The sequence below is a fragment of the Diceros bicornis genome, chromosome X, assembly GCF_020826845.1.
Source record: "Diceros bicornis minor isolate mBicDic1 chromosome X, mDicBic1.mat.cur, whole genome shotgun sequence".
In the NCBI taxonomy this organism is placed as follows: Eukaryota; Metazoa; Chordata; class Mammalia; order Perissodactyla; family Rhinocerotidae; genus Diceros; species Diceros bicornis.
In genome coordinates this window covers 134,517,470-134,535,593 of record NC_080781.1, presented here as the reverse complement: position 1 = coordinate 134,535,593, position 18,124 = coordinate 134,517,470, and the positions used below count along the sequence as shown (strand labels likewise).

The 18,124-nt window shown below is 38.7% G+C and overlaps 1 long non-coding RNA gene across 1 annotated transcript in view; it reads right to left on the bottom strand.

Annotated features, from left to right (window-relative positions):
* LOC131400159 (uncharacterized) overlaps window positions 1-5,765 on the bottom strand; it is a 59,295-nt gene extending 53,530 nt beyond the window's left edge. Inside the window, exon 1 of the long non-coding RNA XR_009217352.1 lies at window positions 5,369-5,765. This is a non-coding gene — a long non-coding RNA (uncharacterized LOC131400159). The remainder of the gene's footprint in view (window positions 1-5,368) is intronic.
* Between the last annotated feature and the right edge of the window lie 12,359 nt (window positions 5,766-18,124).

The following is an 18,124-nucleotide window of genomic DNA, read 5'->3' as shown; positions in this document are numbered from 1 at the left end:
TTCCATTTATATGAAAGGTCCAGAGTAGGGAAATTTACGAAGACAAAGTATATTAGTGGTTGTCTAGGGCTGGGGGAAATTAAGGGGAAATGGCGAGTGACTGCTAATGCCTATTGGGGTTTCTTTGGGGGTTTTGAAAATGTTCTAAAATTTATTGCTGTGATTGTGGTGATGGTTGTACAGCTCTGTGAATATACTAGAAACCACTTTAAATGGATGAATTGTATAGTATGTGTATTATATTTCAATAAAGCTTGAAAAATGCTAATGAATTTGAAAATCCCAATAAAATGGATGATTTTCTAGGAAACTTAGAAAACTGGAATCACAAAAGTAAAAAACATGGGAAAAAACCACGCTGTTAAAAAACATTTCCTCCAATGACTATTATAGTGCCTGGGTAGTTTTATGAGCAAGTTCTTTCTAATTTACAAGGGACAGAAAATTTCCATGCTCTAAAAGTAGTTCTCAGCATAAAGGAAAAGAAGGAAATAAGCCCCATTCACTTTACAAAACTAAAGTTATCCTGTCCCCAAAACCTGATGAATACACACACAAACACTCAGAGAAAGAAAACTGAAGACTAATGTCAGTTACAAATATAGATGCAAAAATCCTAAATGAAATACCAGCAAATAAAACCCAGTAAGACAAAAAGAATATTAAACCACAAGCAAAGAGGGATTATTCCAGGAGTGAAATTTAATATTAGGAAATCTAGACATATAGTTCATCACAACCATTAGCTAAAGGAGAAAACCTGCATGAATGACAAATAATATTTTAAAAATCTCTTAAAAATAAGAAAAATATCTATACCAGAACAGAAAATTGGGCAAAAGAGTAAAGAAAAGGAAAAAAAGTTCAGCTTCACTAGTAATCAAATAAATGTAAATTTTAAAATAAGATACTAATTCTTTACAGTCAAATTAGCAAAAAAACACCTCAGTGATATCAAGAACTCAGGAAAAAAGGGCATGCCCATTACTCTGCCTCTAACATGAGAATTATTATAGGGCAATTTAGCAATACCCATCAAAAGCCTTAAAATGTGCATATTTGTGGAACCGACAACTGCACATCTAGGAATTTATTCAAAGGAAGCAATCAAGGGTTTTTGCAAAGACTTAGCCACAAAATACTCATCTCTACATTGTTTACACAGGGAAAAACAGAAATAACCTAATTGTCCAACAGTAGCAAGTTGGTCAAGTAATTTGTGGTACTTTCATACAATGAAATGCTATGTAACCACTGAAGGTGTAGAAGAATAATGAACTTAAAAGAATGTTCAGAATATATTAAGTAAAAAGCTTATGAAAGAGTATGAAGAATATAGAGAAAAGAAGACAGAATGGTTATAATAAAGTGTTAATAGTGATTACCTCTGAGTGGTAAGAATATGGGTGACTTTTACGTCCTTTTACATTCTCCATTTTGTATACTTGTGTTTTCTACATGATCTGTAATAAACATGCACTACTTTGCTAAAGAAAAATCCAATAAAAGAGTGCCTTTTAATGTTCATACTCTTTAACTCAAAATTTCCACTTTTAGAAATTTATTCTGATAATCACGCATTCACGTAAAGATTTATGTACAAGAACATACATTAGTATAATAGCAAAAAAAGGAGACCAACTAAATGTATAGCAATAGTAATTATCAAGTATGATATAGCTATAGCTATATGATGGAATACTGGGAAACTACTAAAAACCATGAGGTAGAAGAATATTTAAGTACATAAAAAATTCAGTGAAAAGGCAGATGATAAAATATTAAATACAACACAAAGCTAATTTAAAAAAAAAACTATGTAGAAAAAAGACTGAAACAAATACACCAAAATGAACATCAACTATGGTTCTCTCCAAGTGGTAGGGCCACAAATGATTTATTTATTTTCATCTTTCTGCATTTTACACTTTTTCTACAATGTAATTTTAAACTCCAAAAAAAATGTAAGTTTTCACTTTAGAAGCAAGGGGAGAGAAAAGGTAGAACAACATAACAATTCTCTCTGCTGCCGTTATGCTGTGAGGCATTTATGTCTGAGCATGTTGGCATCCCATAACTGAATCAAAAAATTGGTCCTGTATGAATAGGAAGAACACAGATTAAAACAAATGAGAAAAGGGGCAATATATTACTAGGCTGTCTGTGCAATTTTTAAAAAGTATAAACATAGAAAACTTTGGAAACTAATATATCAAGATACTAAGAATGATTAATTCTTGTTGGTAGGGACATGGGTGATGGTTATTTTTGTGGATGTGATTTCCCATTAAAAAAAAGATAGAGCCAGCCCTGATGGCCTAGTGGTTCAAGTTTGGCGCTCTCACTGCTTTGGCGGCCCAGGTTCGGTTCCTAGTCGCAGAACCACACCACTTCTCTGTCAGCAGCCATGCTGTGGCAATGGCTCACATAGAAGAGCTAGAAGGACTTACAACTAGAATATACAACTATGTACTAGGGTTTTGGGGAGGGGGAAAAAAAAGGAAGATTGGCAACAGATGTTTCCTCAGAGCAAATCTTACCCAGCAAAAACAAAAAAAGATAAATAAAACCAAATGAGAGAGCTATATATATTTCCATTCACTGGTTCTGGAACAGTGGGGATACATTTGATCTTTTGTCTCTGAGACTGTGGGAGAGCCCAGTCAGTTCTGGGATAGGAGGAAGCATTCATGACTACTGTTTTCCTCCCCTGGCCTCTGGGGCTGAACTTGGGGGCGCTACCAGTGAAATTATGCAATGATGCTAGTCTCTCCATTCCACTGCATGCCAGGAAACCCCTCAACCTATGCTAACAGCCCCACAAATCAGGGTCATGGACCTCTGGGCCTTCAGAACCTCCAGTCAGAAGCATTCTCTCCCCTGCTATGGCCCTCTACTCTAGCTCTTATGCCATATGCCTCCTGCCACTAGACTGTGATCTCCTATAGGGCTGGAGCTGTGGTTTAGCTCAAATCTTGCCTCTGTGCCTACCATAGCGCCAATTATTATTTATGAGACTTTGAAAGGCAGGCAGGTGTGAAACAGCATCTTTGTGCCTGACTTAGGAGTAGAGGGACAAGGATACCAGCAACCCAGAAGCATTTCATCCTCACAGGAAAGCACAACCCAGCCCACTGCTTGGCCACTTGTAGTGTACACAGCTGTGGTAGTCTCATGGGTAAGAATGCCATCTAGTGGATTGGGTAGTCATAGGCAGTGATGAAAGCAGGTCAAAATAGAAATTAAATGGTTCAAACAGGTATTCTTTGAAGTAAAAATATACAAATCCACACAATAAGTGGAACAGTGGGGACCAGATGAACTATCTGTGTAAGGACATGGCAGCAACGAAGACAATATGGCATCAATATTCAAACTTACCTGTGATGCAATAGGCTTCCTTTGTTTCACAGTGAAGGAATACACCCCATCTCACTCCCAAGGGCTTACAAATTAACCAAAAGGGACAAGGTTTATGGTATTTACTCAAGGTTCCTGTGGATGCTATGGTACTCCCATAACTTTAAAACTATTCTACCATTTTTCAGCATTATTTCTTTTACTTAGTAGGGAGATGATGGAATTTGTCTATCATAAGAAGTAGGTAAAGGAAGAAATCTCCGTTGCTAAAAGTTCATATAATGAAAGGTATGGAAAAATAACTTTTTTCATTAAAACAAATTAATCCTTTAAGTATTTGCTGGGTGTCCCAAGCCACTAACCAGTGTCCTTGGAAAAAAAAGCTTTTAGGGACAGAAAAACTCAGGTCAAAATCGCACAGTGCTTATATTTTCCCCTTCACATATAAGCCAAATAGTGGTTGTCAAACTGAGCACAGGGAAATTCCTCCATTTCCTATAACATCAGAATGAAATGAGGCCCCATTGCTCAGGCTCACGCATAACAAGTCTGAAAGCACATGTGGGTTAAATACCTCAGACTTGGTCTGTGTGAGGTGATGTCCTCTCTTTCAGTGCAATAAACTGGAGATAATCAAACTGGACTTGGAGCTTCATGGAACCACACAGACTTCATGATGCCAAGAGTATTATACACAGCTTGAGAAGCCCATTCTAAACAAATTCCTTTTATAAAAGGCAAGGCAAATGATCTTTTTTTTTTAAGTTGAGCCAGGAGAAATCCCAGCCAGCACAACTAGAAAGTCTGTGGAATTCAGGAGGTAACACCTCACCTGCTTTTATACCAGCACAATAACAGAGCTCACAATAAAGTTGGACAACTTCCATTACACCTTTCATTTAGACTGCTGCAAGTTTCTGACTGATCTCTCTGTCGTCAATTGTCCCAGTTTGGCCAAAGCTACACATTCTAGCCATATTAATATTCTTAGAGTCTAACTCTGGCTATTTCATATTTCTCCTCCAAAACCTGTTCAAAAACCTTCAATGCCTCCAAACTGCCTATCAAAAAAGTTTGAAACCCCTCAGTATAGTACTCAAGGTCCTCAAAGATGTGGTCGCAGCCTAACTTTCTAAACATATTTGACATAATTCTTCCATTATGAGCCTGTGCGCCAGCCAAACTAAGTTTCTCACTGTTCAAGTGCATCAATATATATTTTCTTACCTCTCGAGCAGTGAAAAAAATCAGCGCACCCCCAAAGGCCATTAGGACCATTTCCAAGTGCTGTAAAAAGCCTGCTCAGAAGAGAAGTATCTTCAGATGTGCCATCACACAAAACATTGCCTTTGGAAATACAGATCCATGGAGGATGAGTCAATAGTTTATACCACTCAGCACATGACCTGGATAATTTTATTGCTTGTTCTGGTACTGACTAGTCCACTGCTTCCCAGAGGTTTTTGGAGTTTTGACATTTCATTGGTTCTACTTGTTTATATATTTTTTGTATTATTTTTGTAAAACTCGCTGACTCTACCTCAAAATGCTGTAACTTGAAAAAAAAAATAAAGTCAATTAAGATGAATTTGGCTTTGAGAATTTTAGAGAAATTTTGTGAGGCATTTCGAGGTCTTATGAGACACCCTGGAATGTCCCCCAAAATGGAGTTGAAAATCAATGCCTTGGCAAATATATTTGCCTCACCATGCTTTATTGTTTCCACCTACAGAATGAGAACTAATGATGCTCCTACTCTCTCCCAAGTATCTCACCCTGAATATTATATGAGAACACATGCTGTATACAAAGAACTTTGTTTTCCCCAGAATGAAGGAGTCATATATATCCCAGATAAAACAATTTAACCATAATTCCAAAATCCCCTTATGATGGTTAACATTCTATATATTACCAACAAAATATGAGATGTTATCACATTATTTGATAACACAAAGATATAAAGTTCTTTCAGGCTGCAGAAAGACGTTTATGTTACTGAACTTACATTTGGAGACCACAACGCTTGGAAAGGTGTGCATCCAACATCCAAACAGTATTACTCTTGGAAAGGAATTGGAATTCGGACTGGCTTTAGCTTCTGTGAACAGAGAAGTTCCTTCTGAGATAGGGATGGGAGTTCAGGACTTTGAGAAGATAACTTGTCTTAATTTTGACTTGGTTCTCTGTTGAAATGTTTCTTTCTGCAGAGAGATTAGAAGTGAAGCACTGGGAGGAGAGACTGGAAAACAAACATAAGGCTCCGTTGTCAGGAGTACATTCTGTCCCCACAAAGCTATTTTGTTTGCAATCACAATTCAGCAAATTCTTTTTGATAGAATTCCTTTATTGCAACTGTCTCTAAGAGGTTGAACTTCTCCAAGCAGCAGTCTGTGGAGAATTCCAATATTAGACTATAACTGCAACTATAAACAAGAGTTCTACCAGTCGTCAGAGAGTCTCAGACGAAAGAGAAGGGGACAGACTATGCAGACTACTGCTCTGCCTCCAGGCTGTAGGAGAAGCCCATCCCAAATAGACTGGAAAGGAGTCCAAGTCATTCTAAGGATTACAGGAAGGAATCTAAGAATTGTAGACCTATCTTAGAGCCAGAGAAGACCTCTTGAGATCATTTGCTGTAGCCCTTTTGCAGAGAACAAAGGCTTATGCTAATTTTATGTAGGCCTAATGTTAAGAAGATATCACTTGATAATCTCAGAGGAAAACAAGTAATGTAAACTAAACAATACTCGTGTACAACCTCATATAATAAGATTAAATAACTTTTTACGATTCTTTTAAGATTTTATTTATTTATTTTTTTCCCCTTAAAGCCCCAGTAGATAGTTGTATGTCATAGCTGCACATCCTTCTAGTTGCTGTATGTGGGACGCGGCCTCTGCATGGCCGGAGAAGCGGTGCGTCGGTGCACACCCGGGATCCAAACCCAGGCTGCCAGCAGCGGAGCACGCGCACTTAACCGCTAAGCCCTGGGGCCGGCCCTTAACTTTTTAAGATTCTATGATTATTTTTTGCATATAAAAAAAGGTCAGCATAAATTCGCCAGTTAGCTAATCTGAAAGTGCTAAACAGTCCCTCCAGGTTCTTAAGTATTTCTTCTTCCCTATCCTGTTGAGTAACTGCTTAGGTCACTAGGTGCCTCCAGCTCTTACCAGAATCACAGGTGATTTTGACCTTTCAGAGGAAGAACCATCCCAAAGACCCAAAGAAACCCTGGAGGGATGGACTAGCACTTGGTTTCTGTTAAGAATTTCCACATGTTTAGAGAAAGGGGTCTATATTAAAGCAAACCCATTTTTAGAGCTGATTAGACATCCCAACAGGAGGCTGTAAGTTTCCCAGATCAGAAGCTACGCAAAACTAAATACACAGCATAGCTCTGGGCTTCTGAAGTCTTCATTGCTCTTCCCTCCTCAGCCATAGGAGATCAGAAGTTCCAGATGTCCCAGGACTTGGCATATGGGCTGGCCAACAAGCATAACGAAAACCTAGCCCATCTCTGAAAGAGCTCTGCATGCAGAAGCTAAAGGCCATCTGTCTGGGACCCTGATAAGATTACTGCATTTGTTGAAATGTGGGATGAGACCTCTTCCAGCTCTGGGACTCCAGAAACTCTAAAAGGGGATGAAACAACAGCGATCACACCAATCCTGATTGGAATGCTGTAGTTTGAAGTTTACAAATGACTTTCTCCCCCATTACTACAGTTAATATTCACAACAGTCTTATGAAGCCAATATTGTTAGGATGATTTTAGAAATGAGAAAATTTACGCACAGGTAAGTCAGTGGCCCAGGATCACGCAGCTGGTGAATAGTACAGCTAAGATCCAAATACTCCTTTCATGGCAATACAGGGCCCACGAACAGAAGACAGTTTTGTATTTTTCTGTGGCATCATCACCCTTTCCAGAGAGCCAGAATGAAGACCTTGCAGAAGATACAATCAAATCTTCTCTTGAAACTTTCTGCACAGCTGTGGAATATACAGTCAAAGGTATCTGTGGCACTGTGGCAGAAAGCATGATAATTCGCAGAGTAAATTCTGTCAAGGGAATTTCTCTTCCCTGGTAGATTCCTCATAATGGAGCTTGCTGTCTCCAAAGAGGGACACTGCTCCTGTGATTTATTGTGAGTGCCTATGTCTAAGTCCTTGAGAAGTAAACAGAGGATTGTGTTTTACTAGAACAATTAACATACCAAGAGGAAATGATTTTGAGTAGCAGGACTACTGTGAGCTTCATAATGACCAAAAGTTAGCAGCATCTAATTCATTCAGATCCTAAAAGTGCAGAAGTTATGACTGATACCTATCTTTGCAGTGTCTATGAAAAACTAGTTTCTAACCTAATTAATCTAGTACTAACTTAAATAATTCCTTACCTTTTCCACACTAAAACAGAGGTTAGGGAAATGATGAAATAATGTAACAGTCTCCCTCAGTCTTGGCAATATTTGTTCAACTTTGAGAGTCTTCTTGAAGAGCAGTGATGAATCTATCTGAAAAGGAATCTCTTAAAATGTCTCTCCACCAATTTCTGCAGTTCATGAAGAAGAGATTTAGTTTGCAAATACTTAGTGTGTAGGTGGACTTCTGATTATGAATGTAACGAAGTAGCTTGTAGCAGACTAATACTCCCACTGAGAATAACTAGGAAAGCCAGATAAAATTTTAAAACATTCATTTGAAGGCATTAGGACAATGATAAGGCAGCCAGTACTTTGATAAAGAGAGGCGATGACACTCTGCAGCCATTTTTTTCCTCAGAACATTTGCTGATTCTGGGCGTGAAACAAATGAGTGGGGATATGAGTGAGGGCCTCTACTAAGAGCAGAGAAACCAGGAGAGCTATGCATAGTCTCTTGGAGATGGAGAGAAAAATATTAGAGGCATGAACAGCCAGGATTCTGGTGAGAAGAAGGGCTGGAAACAGCCCAATATTCTGCCAGTTTTCACCTCAAGATATTTATTGAAATCTGAAACTGCATTAACGAAAAAACAAAGAAAATGACTGTCAAACTAGAACGTTATGCCTAGCAAAAATATCTTTCAAAAAAGGAAGGCATGATTTTAGGAAGAAAATGGCAGCAGTGGCATCATAGTTTTTGGATCTCCCTAAATCACCCACTTAAAACAGACAGAGTGCTAGAATAGTAAAACAAAGACCCATAAACAATATCTACAACAAAACTAGGTGAAAAGAGAACCCAATGAAACTCAAAATATGACCAGGTGGAGATAATCCACTAATAGCTACAAGACAGTATAGTATCAGAAACCACTGAGAAGCAGCAGAAGAAATAAATAGGGACATCTGAAATACCTGAAAATAGGAGTACCCCCAAATAGCCAACATGTACTTACTGCAAAACACAGCAGAACATTTTGAGAACAACAGTCACAAGAAAGAAGAGTTTTGCACACTCCAATGTATGAGGAACTACAAGAGGTCTGAGGGGCTGAGCAGTCTGGGTTCAAGGAAATCTAAAAATTCATCAGCCAGGAGATAGCTTCCACTCTGGGATACAATAAGCTAGAAGAAACGTAATTCCTCTAGTTTAGACCAAAAAAAATCCCCAGACTAACTTCAAATTTTCATGGATTTTTTTCCTAATGCATTGGAGAGCTGAGGTGGCAGAGCAGCAAACTTGCTCAAAATCTGAGGAGATACAGTCCCTGCAGGAGGAGAGGAGATTGTGAGCACTCACTTATCTGGGGTAAGCTTTTCAAAAACCAATAAGAGTTCAGCTAGAAATATTGATGAATTGGTGAAGGCAGAATGTGGACTGGAAGGACAGTGTGAAGCCTCTGAGGGCCTCAGAAACTGGGGGATTCTGCACTCTTATAGGCTGTTTCTCCATGAACCCTACTGGTTGCTTATAGAAAAGATCAGAAAGAGTCCTAAGAATGGACCATTGAGATATAGACCTTGGAGAGTGGAACATTAGCCATGCAGGAGGGATAAGAATCTCTACCCAATGCGTTTCCCCTATCTCCTCTAGGGAAAAAAGTGCCTGTCTCTGGCAAGGAAAGGACTAAAAACTCTGTAACTTCCAGAGCACTTGTGGAAACTCATTGCAGTTTGGAGAATTAAACAGGAAAAAAACTACTCCTGGGGGAAGGGCAGAAATATGCTCTGGGCCCAGAACTACACAAAGGGAGAGGTGAAAGACTTGAGAAAGCCATACTGCTGAGACCAAGGGACATAGTACCTAAGACTGGGGCTTATGCATAACAACAGAAAACTCCCCTCTCCCAATTACCCACATCACTAAGCAAACAAATTCAAGTAACTAGTAATAGCAGAATACTACTGGGAAAGGGACAGAAGAGGAAGAACAGCATGCAAAGAGACTATCTGAGACATGGTGTAAAGGGAAGACCTAAAACTCAGTGTTGTAAAGACATAGCTCTGGTATACCAACTCTCATGTGTGCCCATTTCCAGGCATAAAAACTATTTACCTCAGTCTCTACTGTCCTACACAAGATGTTTAGCTTCATAAAAAGACACAAAAAAATGCAAGAAAAATCACACTCCCAAGAAACAAAACAAGTATCAGAACCAGAATCTGATATGACACAGACATTGGAGCTATCAGACAAGGAATTCTAAATAATTATGATTAACATGTTAAAGGCTCAAATGGAAAAGGTGGACATCATGCAAGATCAGCAGGTAATTGCAGTAGAAAAATGCAAACTCTAAGAAAGATCTAAATAGAAATGGTAGAAATGAAAAACACAGTAGCACAGATAAATAATACCTTCAATGGGCTCACCAGTAATGTCAATACAGCCAAAGAAAGAATCAGTGAACTTGAAGATCAGGCAACAGAAGTTACCCAAATTGAAACACAAAGAGAAAAATTAGAAATAAGAAACAGAAAAGAATATCCAAGATAATATAAAACAGTTTAATATGAGTGTAATTGGAATCCCAGAAAAAGACAGAGGGATGGGAGATTACTTTATTTTTTTTAATTTAAGAAAACAAAATGGATGAGAATTCCCCAAAATTAAATGACAGACACCAAACCACAAATACAAGAAGTTCAGAGCCCCCAATAAACCACCCCTCAGCATATCATATTCAAACTACTGAAAACAAAAGATAAAAGGAAATCTTGCAAGTGGCCAGAGAAAAAAGAATTTTTAGATAGAAAAAAGATAGGAATTACATCAGATTTCTCATCAGAAACCATGCAAGTCAGAATTCTATACCTCCACAAAAAAAATCTTTAAGAAAATTTAAGGTGCCATTGCTGATGCCAATGTAAACTGGTACAGCCACTCTGGAAAACACTTTGCAGTTAGTTCCTTAAAATGTAAAACACAGTGCACTTTAGTTGTGATGTAAAAAGTATAATTATGAATGACACAGGAGTAGCTTCACATTAAAAAGAAATCACCTCGAACAATATAGAGAATGAATAGTATTATATAAATATTGTATCTTAAATAGTTTATTCAACTTCGTCTAAAAATAGTTTAATTTACTGAAAGAAAAAATAATTAAATATTTAATGTAAATTTACCATGTGAACCATCAATTTCACTCCTAGGTAAGAATTAACATGAAAATATACGTCCATACAAAGACTTGTAAGCAAATGTTCATAAAAGCATTATTCACAACAGCCAAAAAGTGAAAACAATTCAAATGTTCATCAACTAGTAAACAGAAGAACTAAATATGGTACATCCATACAATGGAATACTATTCAGCAATACAAAGGAACAAAATACTGATACATGCTACAACATGGATGAACCTCAGAAACATTATGCTAAGTGAAAGAAGCCAGATGCAAAAGACTCGATGTTGTATGATTCAACTTATATGAAATTTCAAAGAAGGCAAATCTGGAGGCATAGAAAGCAGATTAGTGGTTTCTGGGATAGGGAATGGAAAAGTGATTGACTTATAGTATGCGAGATCTTTGGGGGTGATGGCAACATTCCAAAAGTGGATTTTGGTAGTGGTTGCACAACTCTTTAAACTCACTAAAAATCATTGAAGTGTACACTTAAAAAGGTAAATTTTACAGTATATAAATTATATCTCCATAAGGATAACTTCTAAAATGAAGGAAAATAAAGACTTTCTCAGAAAAACAAAAACAATTATGGAAATCATAGCCAGTAGTCCTACTCTACAAGAAATCTTAAAGAAATTCTTCAAGCTGAAGAAATATATTAGCTGAAACATGGATCTTCACAAACAAAGAATAGCAAAAAGAAATAAGTGAAGGTAAAATACATTGATTTATCTTATATTTAATTGATCTAAAAGATAACTATCTAAACCAAAAATAGTAGCAAAATATCGTGCCAGAGTAGGCATAGTAATATCAGACAAAAACTTCAGAACAAACAATGTTATCAGAAATAAAGAGGAAGATTATAGAGGCGGAGACAAGATGGCGGCGTAAGCAGACTCGGAACTCACCTCCTCCCGTGGACACAGCCAATTTACAACTACTCGTGGAAAAATTACCCCTGAGACAGAAGTGAAAACTGGATGAGAGGAACTCCTGCAACAACGGACAATCCTAACTGAGGTGGAAGAGGCAGAGACTCCCTTCTGGAGAGGAGAAACGCCACCTTCACAAGCCTCCAGCGTCACGGCCTCCGGGAGCAGCCCACAAGTACGCAGCCCTCCCTGGAGGAGCGGGGGTCCTGAGCCGGGGAGCGCCCCCACTGTGGGCATTTTGTGGACCCAGCACAATCGAGACCAGCGGCATAATATCTGACTTTGCCTGCTACTAAAACATTGGGGAGTACCCCCAGAAAACCCGGTTCACAAAGAAACTAAAACTGGCTCTTAAAGGGCCCACACACAAATTCACCCATTTCAGAAAGCATCCTAAAATCACAAGAAAGAAAGGTGCACAGTGCTTTGGTGACAAGAGACTCACCTAATAGGCCCTGAGTGCATCTCGGTGAGGGGTGAGACCTCTCCAGGGACTGGAACATTGGTGGCAGCCATTGTTGTGGCCTGGTGTGGGCGTGCTGACACAGACGCCATTGCAGTTCTCCCTGAGGCCTGCTAGCCCAGGGTCTGCCCCACCCGCTAGAGCACTGACTTAATCCAGCTCAGCCAGGGCAGGCAGCCCACCCTAGAGACTGGCCCCACCCAACAACAAGCCCTCAGGCAACTTGTGGGCCTGCATAGATTGGTGACTGGATTCTCTGCAGCCTGGCAACTGAGCCGACTTGAGCGGGGCAGGGTGTGCACAAGGAGTGGGTGGAGAGTGTGGGGCGGTGGCGGAGTGTGTGGGGCTCCTGCCGTGGAGAGACTGGGTCCACTTGGGGAGGTCGGGGCGCTCACACGGGGCAGGACTGTGTTGATTGTGTGTGTGGACCTGTGGGTGGCAGGGCTTGTCAGCTGCAGAAGACTTGTGCTTCTCAAAGACCCACATAGGGGGTTTGCCCCACCTTCCAAAGCCTGAAACTATTGGGTGCTCCTGTGCCTGAGGCCAGCCCCACCCAGCTGCAATCCTCAGAGAGCTGACAAGAGACCTAATAGGCTAGACGCTTAGAGCAATTGTAAGGCCCTGAGCCTAGCAACCTGGCACGCTGGGGGCCTACTCACTTAAAAGAAATACTGCAACAGAAATGTGGTATTAGAACTTGCAGTCAACTGTGCTGGGGCTCCCCACACCTGATACAGAGACTGAAGGGCCCACAACAACTACAAGCAGCTGAGCATTACAACAGCTGGCCAGGAGCACAACTCATCCTCCCTGGGCGCCTACAGAGAGAGCAAACAGGCCACAACAGAAGGACACGTAGCCCACATAGGGGTCACCCCTGGAACATTGAGAACTGAGGGAAGCACACTGGAAGCCTCCTAAGGCATCACTTACATAAGGTCACCTATCCAAGAGCAGGAGACGTAGCTGACCTACCTAATACGTAGACACAAGCACAGGGAAAGAGGCAAAATGAGGAGGCAAAAGAATATGTTCCAAGTAAGGGAACAGGACAAAACCCCAGAAAAGGAACTAAGTGAAACAGAAATGAGCAACCTACCTGACAGAGAGTTCAAACTAAGAGTGTTAAGGATGCTCACTGATCTGGGGAGAAGAATAGATGAACTCAGTGAGAATGTCAACAAAGAAATGGAAGATATAAAAAAGAACCAATCAGAAATGAAGAATACAATACTGGAAATGAAAAATTCATTAGAGGGACTCAAAAGCAGAGTAGAGGATACAGAAGAATGGATCTGTGAGCTGGACGAAAGACTAGAAGAAATTACCCAAGGTGAACAGGTAAAAGAGAAAAGAATTAAAAAGAGTGAGGACAGTCTAAGGGACCTCTGGGACAACATCAAGCACACTAACATCCATGTTATAGGTGTCCTGGAAGGAGAAGAACGAGACAAGGGGGCAGAGAATCTATTTCAAGAAATGATAGATGAAAACTTCCCTAACCTAAGGAAGGAAACAGACATTCAGGTACAGGAAGCACAGAGAGCCCCAAACAAGATAAACCCAAAGAGACCCACACCAAGACACATCATAATCAAAATGTCCAGAATTAAAGATAAAGAGAGAATCCTGAAAGCCACAAGAGAATGTCAAGTTACGTACAAAGGAAACCCCATAAGGCTATCAGCTGACTTCTCAGCAGAAACCTTACAGGCTAGAAGAGAATGGCACGATATATTTAAAGTGCTAAAGGGAAAAAACTTACAGCCAAGAATACTCTACCCATCAAGGTTATCATTCAAAATGGAAGGAGAGATCAAAATTTTCCCAGATAAGCAAAAATTAAAGGAGTTTGTCACCAAGAAACCAGTGCTACAAGAAATGTTAAAGGGACTGATTTAAGGGGAAAAGAGAAGACCACAAATAGGAAAAATTATCTATTTCCATGATTAAAACGTAATGAATACAAATGCACAAAAAAGAGGTTAGATATGATATCAAAAACATAAAAGGAGGGAGGAGGGGAGTTAAAGAGTACAGCTTTCAGACAGAGGTCAAACTAAAGTGACCATCAATTCTGTATAGAAGAAGAAAGGAACAGAGAAGGACTACTAAAACACTGAGAAAAAAAAAGTTAAAAAATCGCAGTAAGTACATACTTATCAATAGCTACTTTAAACGTCAATGGACTAAATGCTCCAATTAAAAGGCATAGGGTGGCTGACTGGATAAAAAAACAAGACCCATATATATGCTGCATACAAGAGACACACTTCAGACCTAAAGACACTCACAAACTGAAAGTGAAGGGATGGAAAAAGATACTCAATGCAAATGGCAATGAAAAGAAAGCTGGGGTAGCAGTACTCATATCAGACAAAATAGACTTTAAAACAAAAACTGTAAAAAGAGACAAAGAAGGGCATTACATAATGATCAAGGGAACAATCCAACAAGAGGATATAACACTTGTAAATATCTACGCATCCAATGTAGGTGCACCTAAATATATAAAGCAATTATTAACAGACATAAAAACAGAAATAGACAGTAACACAATAATAGTAGGGGACTTTAACACTCCACTTACACCAACGGATAGATCATCCAAACAGAAGATCAATAAGGAAACATTGGCCTTAAACGACACACTAGAACAGATGGACCTAGTAGATATATACAGAGCATTCCATCCAAAAACCGAAGAATACACGTTCTTTTCAAATGCACATGGAACATTCTCCAGGATTGATCACATATTAGGCCACAAAACAAGTCTCCATAAATTTAAGAAGATTGAAATAATACCAAGCATCTTTTCTGACCACAACGGTATGAAACTAGAAATCAACTATAGGAAGAAAATCAGAAAAGCCACAAATACGTGGAGATTAAACAAAATGCTACTGAACAACGACTGGGTTAACGAAGAAATCAAAGAAGAAATCAAAAAATACCTGGAGACAAATGAAAATGAAAATACGATATGCCAGAATTTATGGGATACAGCAAAAGCAGTTCTAAGAGGGAAGTTTATAGCAATATAGGCGTATCGCAACAAACAAGAAAAATCTCAAATAAACAATCTAACAATGCACCTAAAGGAACTGGAAAAAGAAGAACAAACAAAGCCCAAAATCAGTAGAAGAAGGGAAATAATAAAAATCAGAGCAGAAATAAATGAAATAGAGACCAAAAAAACAATAGAAAAAATTAATAAAACCAAGAGCTGGTTCTTTGAAAAGATCAACAAAATTGACAAACCTTTAGCTAGACCCACCAAGAAAAAAAAGAGAGAAGGCTCAAATAAGTAAAATCAGAAATGAAAGAGAAGAGGTTACAACAGACACCTCAGAAATACAAAAGATTACAAGAGAATACTATGAAAAGCTATATGCCAACCAATTCGACAATCTGGAAGAAATGGATAAATTCTTAGAATCATACAACCTTCCAAAACTGGATCAAGAAGAAGTAGAGAATTTGAATAGACCAATCACCAGTAAGGAGATCGAAACAGTAATCACAAACCTCCCCAAAAATAAATGTCCAGGACCAGACGGCTTCCCTGGTGAATTCTACCAAACATTCAAAGAAGACCTAATATCTATCTTTCTCAAACTCTTCCAAAAAATTGAGGAGGGGGGAAGCTCCCTAACTCATTCTACGAAGCTGACATTATCCTGATACCAAAACCAGACAAGGACAACACAAAAAAAGAAAATTACAGGCCAATATCACTGATGAACATCGATGCAAAAATCCTCAACAAAATACTAGCAAATCGCATCCAACAATACGTTAAAAAGATTATACACCATGATCAAGTGGGATTTATTCCAGGGATGCAGGGATGGTTTAACATTCGCAAATCAACCAACGTGATACACCACATTAATAAAATGAAGAATAAAAATCACATGATCATCTCAATAGATGCAGAGAAAGCATTTGACAAGATGCATCATCCATTTATGATAAAAACTCTGAATAAAATGGGTATAGAAGGAAAGTACCTCAACATAATAAAGACCATATATGAGAAACCCACAGCTAATATCATCCTCAATGGTGAAAAACTGAAAGCTCTCCCTCTAAGAACAGGAACCAGACAAGGATGCCCACTGTCACCACTCCTATTTAACATAGTACTGGAAGTCCTAGCCAGAGCAATCAGGCAAGAGAAAGAAATAAAAGGGATCCAAATTGGAAAGGAAGAAGTGAAACTGTCACTATTTGCAGATGACATGATTTTATATATAGAAAACCCCAAAGAATCCACCAGAAAACTTTTAGAAGTAATAAACGAATATGGTAAAGTTGCAGGATACAAAATCAACATACAAAAATCAGTTGCATTTCTGTACACTAACAACGAAGTAGCAGAAAGAGAAATTAAGAATACCTTTCCATTTACAACTGCAACAAAAAGAATAAAATACCTAGGAATAAACTTAACCAAAGAGGTGAAAGATCTGTACACCGAAAACTATAAAACATTTCTGAAAGAAATTGAAGAAGACACAAAGAAATGGAAAGATATTCCATGCTCTTGGATTGGAAGAATTAACATAGTTAAGATGTCCATACTTCCTAAAGCCATCTATAGATTCAATGCAATCCCTATCAAAGTTCCAACAACATTTTTCACAGAAATACAACAAAGAATCCTAAAATTTATATGGAACAACAAAAGACCCCGAATAGCTAAAGGAATCCTGAGAAAAAAGAACAAAGCTGGAGGTATCACACTCCCTGATTTCAAAATATACTACAAAGCTGTAGTAACCAAAACAGCATGGTACTGGCACAAAAACAGACACACAGATCAATGGAATAGAATCGAAAGCCCAGAAATAAACCCACACATCTATGGACAGCTAATCTTTGACAAAGGAGCCAAGAACATACAATGGAGAAAAGAAAGTCTCTTCAACAAATGGTGTTGGGAAAACTGGATAGCCATATGCAAAAAAATGAAAGTAGACATTTACCTTACACCATACACAAAAATTAACTCCACATGGATTAAAGACTTGAATGTAAGACCTGAAACTGTGAAACTTCTAGAAGAAAACATAGGCAGTACGCTCTTCGACATTGGTCTTAGCAACATCTTTTCAAACACCACGTCTGACCGGGCAAGAGAAACAATAGAAAAAATAAACAAATGGGACTACATCAAACTAAAAAGCTTCTGCACAGCAAAGGAAACCATCAACAAAACGAAAAGACAACCTAACAATTGGGAGAAGATACTTGCAAACCATACTTCTGATAAGGGCTTAATCTCCAAAATATATAAAGAACTCATGCATCTCACCAACAAAAAAACTACCAACCCAATTAAAAAATGGGCAAAAGACCTGAACAGACATTTCTCCAAAGAAGATATACAGATGGCCAACAGACACATGAAAAGATGTTCAAAATCACTAACTATCAGGGAAATGCAAATCAAAACTACAATGAGATATCACCTCACGCCCATCAGAATGGCTATAATTAACAAGACAGGAAACAACATGTGTTGGAGAGGATGTGGAGAGAAGAGAACTCTCATACACTGCTGGTGGGAGTGCAAACTGGTGCATCCACTATGGAAAACAGTATGGAGATTCCTCAAAAAATCAAGGATAGAACTACCATATGATCCAGCTATTCCACTGTTGGGTATTTATCCAAAGAACTTGAAAACACCAATTTGTAAAGGTACATGCACCCCTGTGTTCATTGCAGCGTTATTCAAAATATCAAGACTTGGAAGCAACCTAAGTGCCCATCAAGGGACGAATGGATAAAGA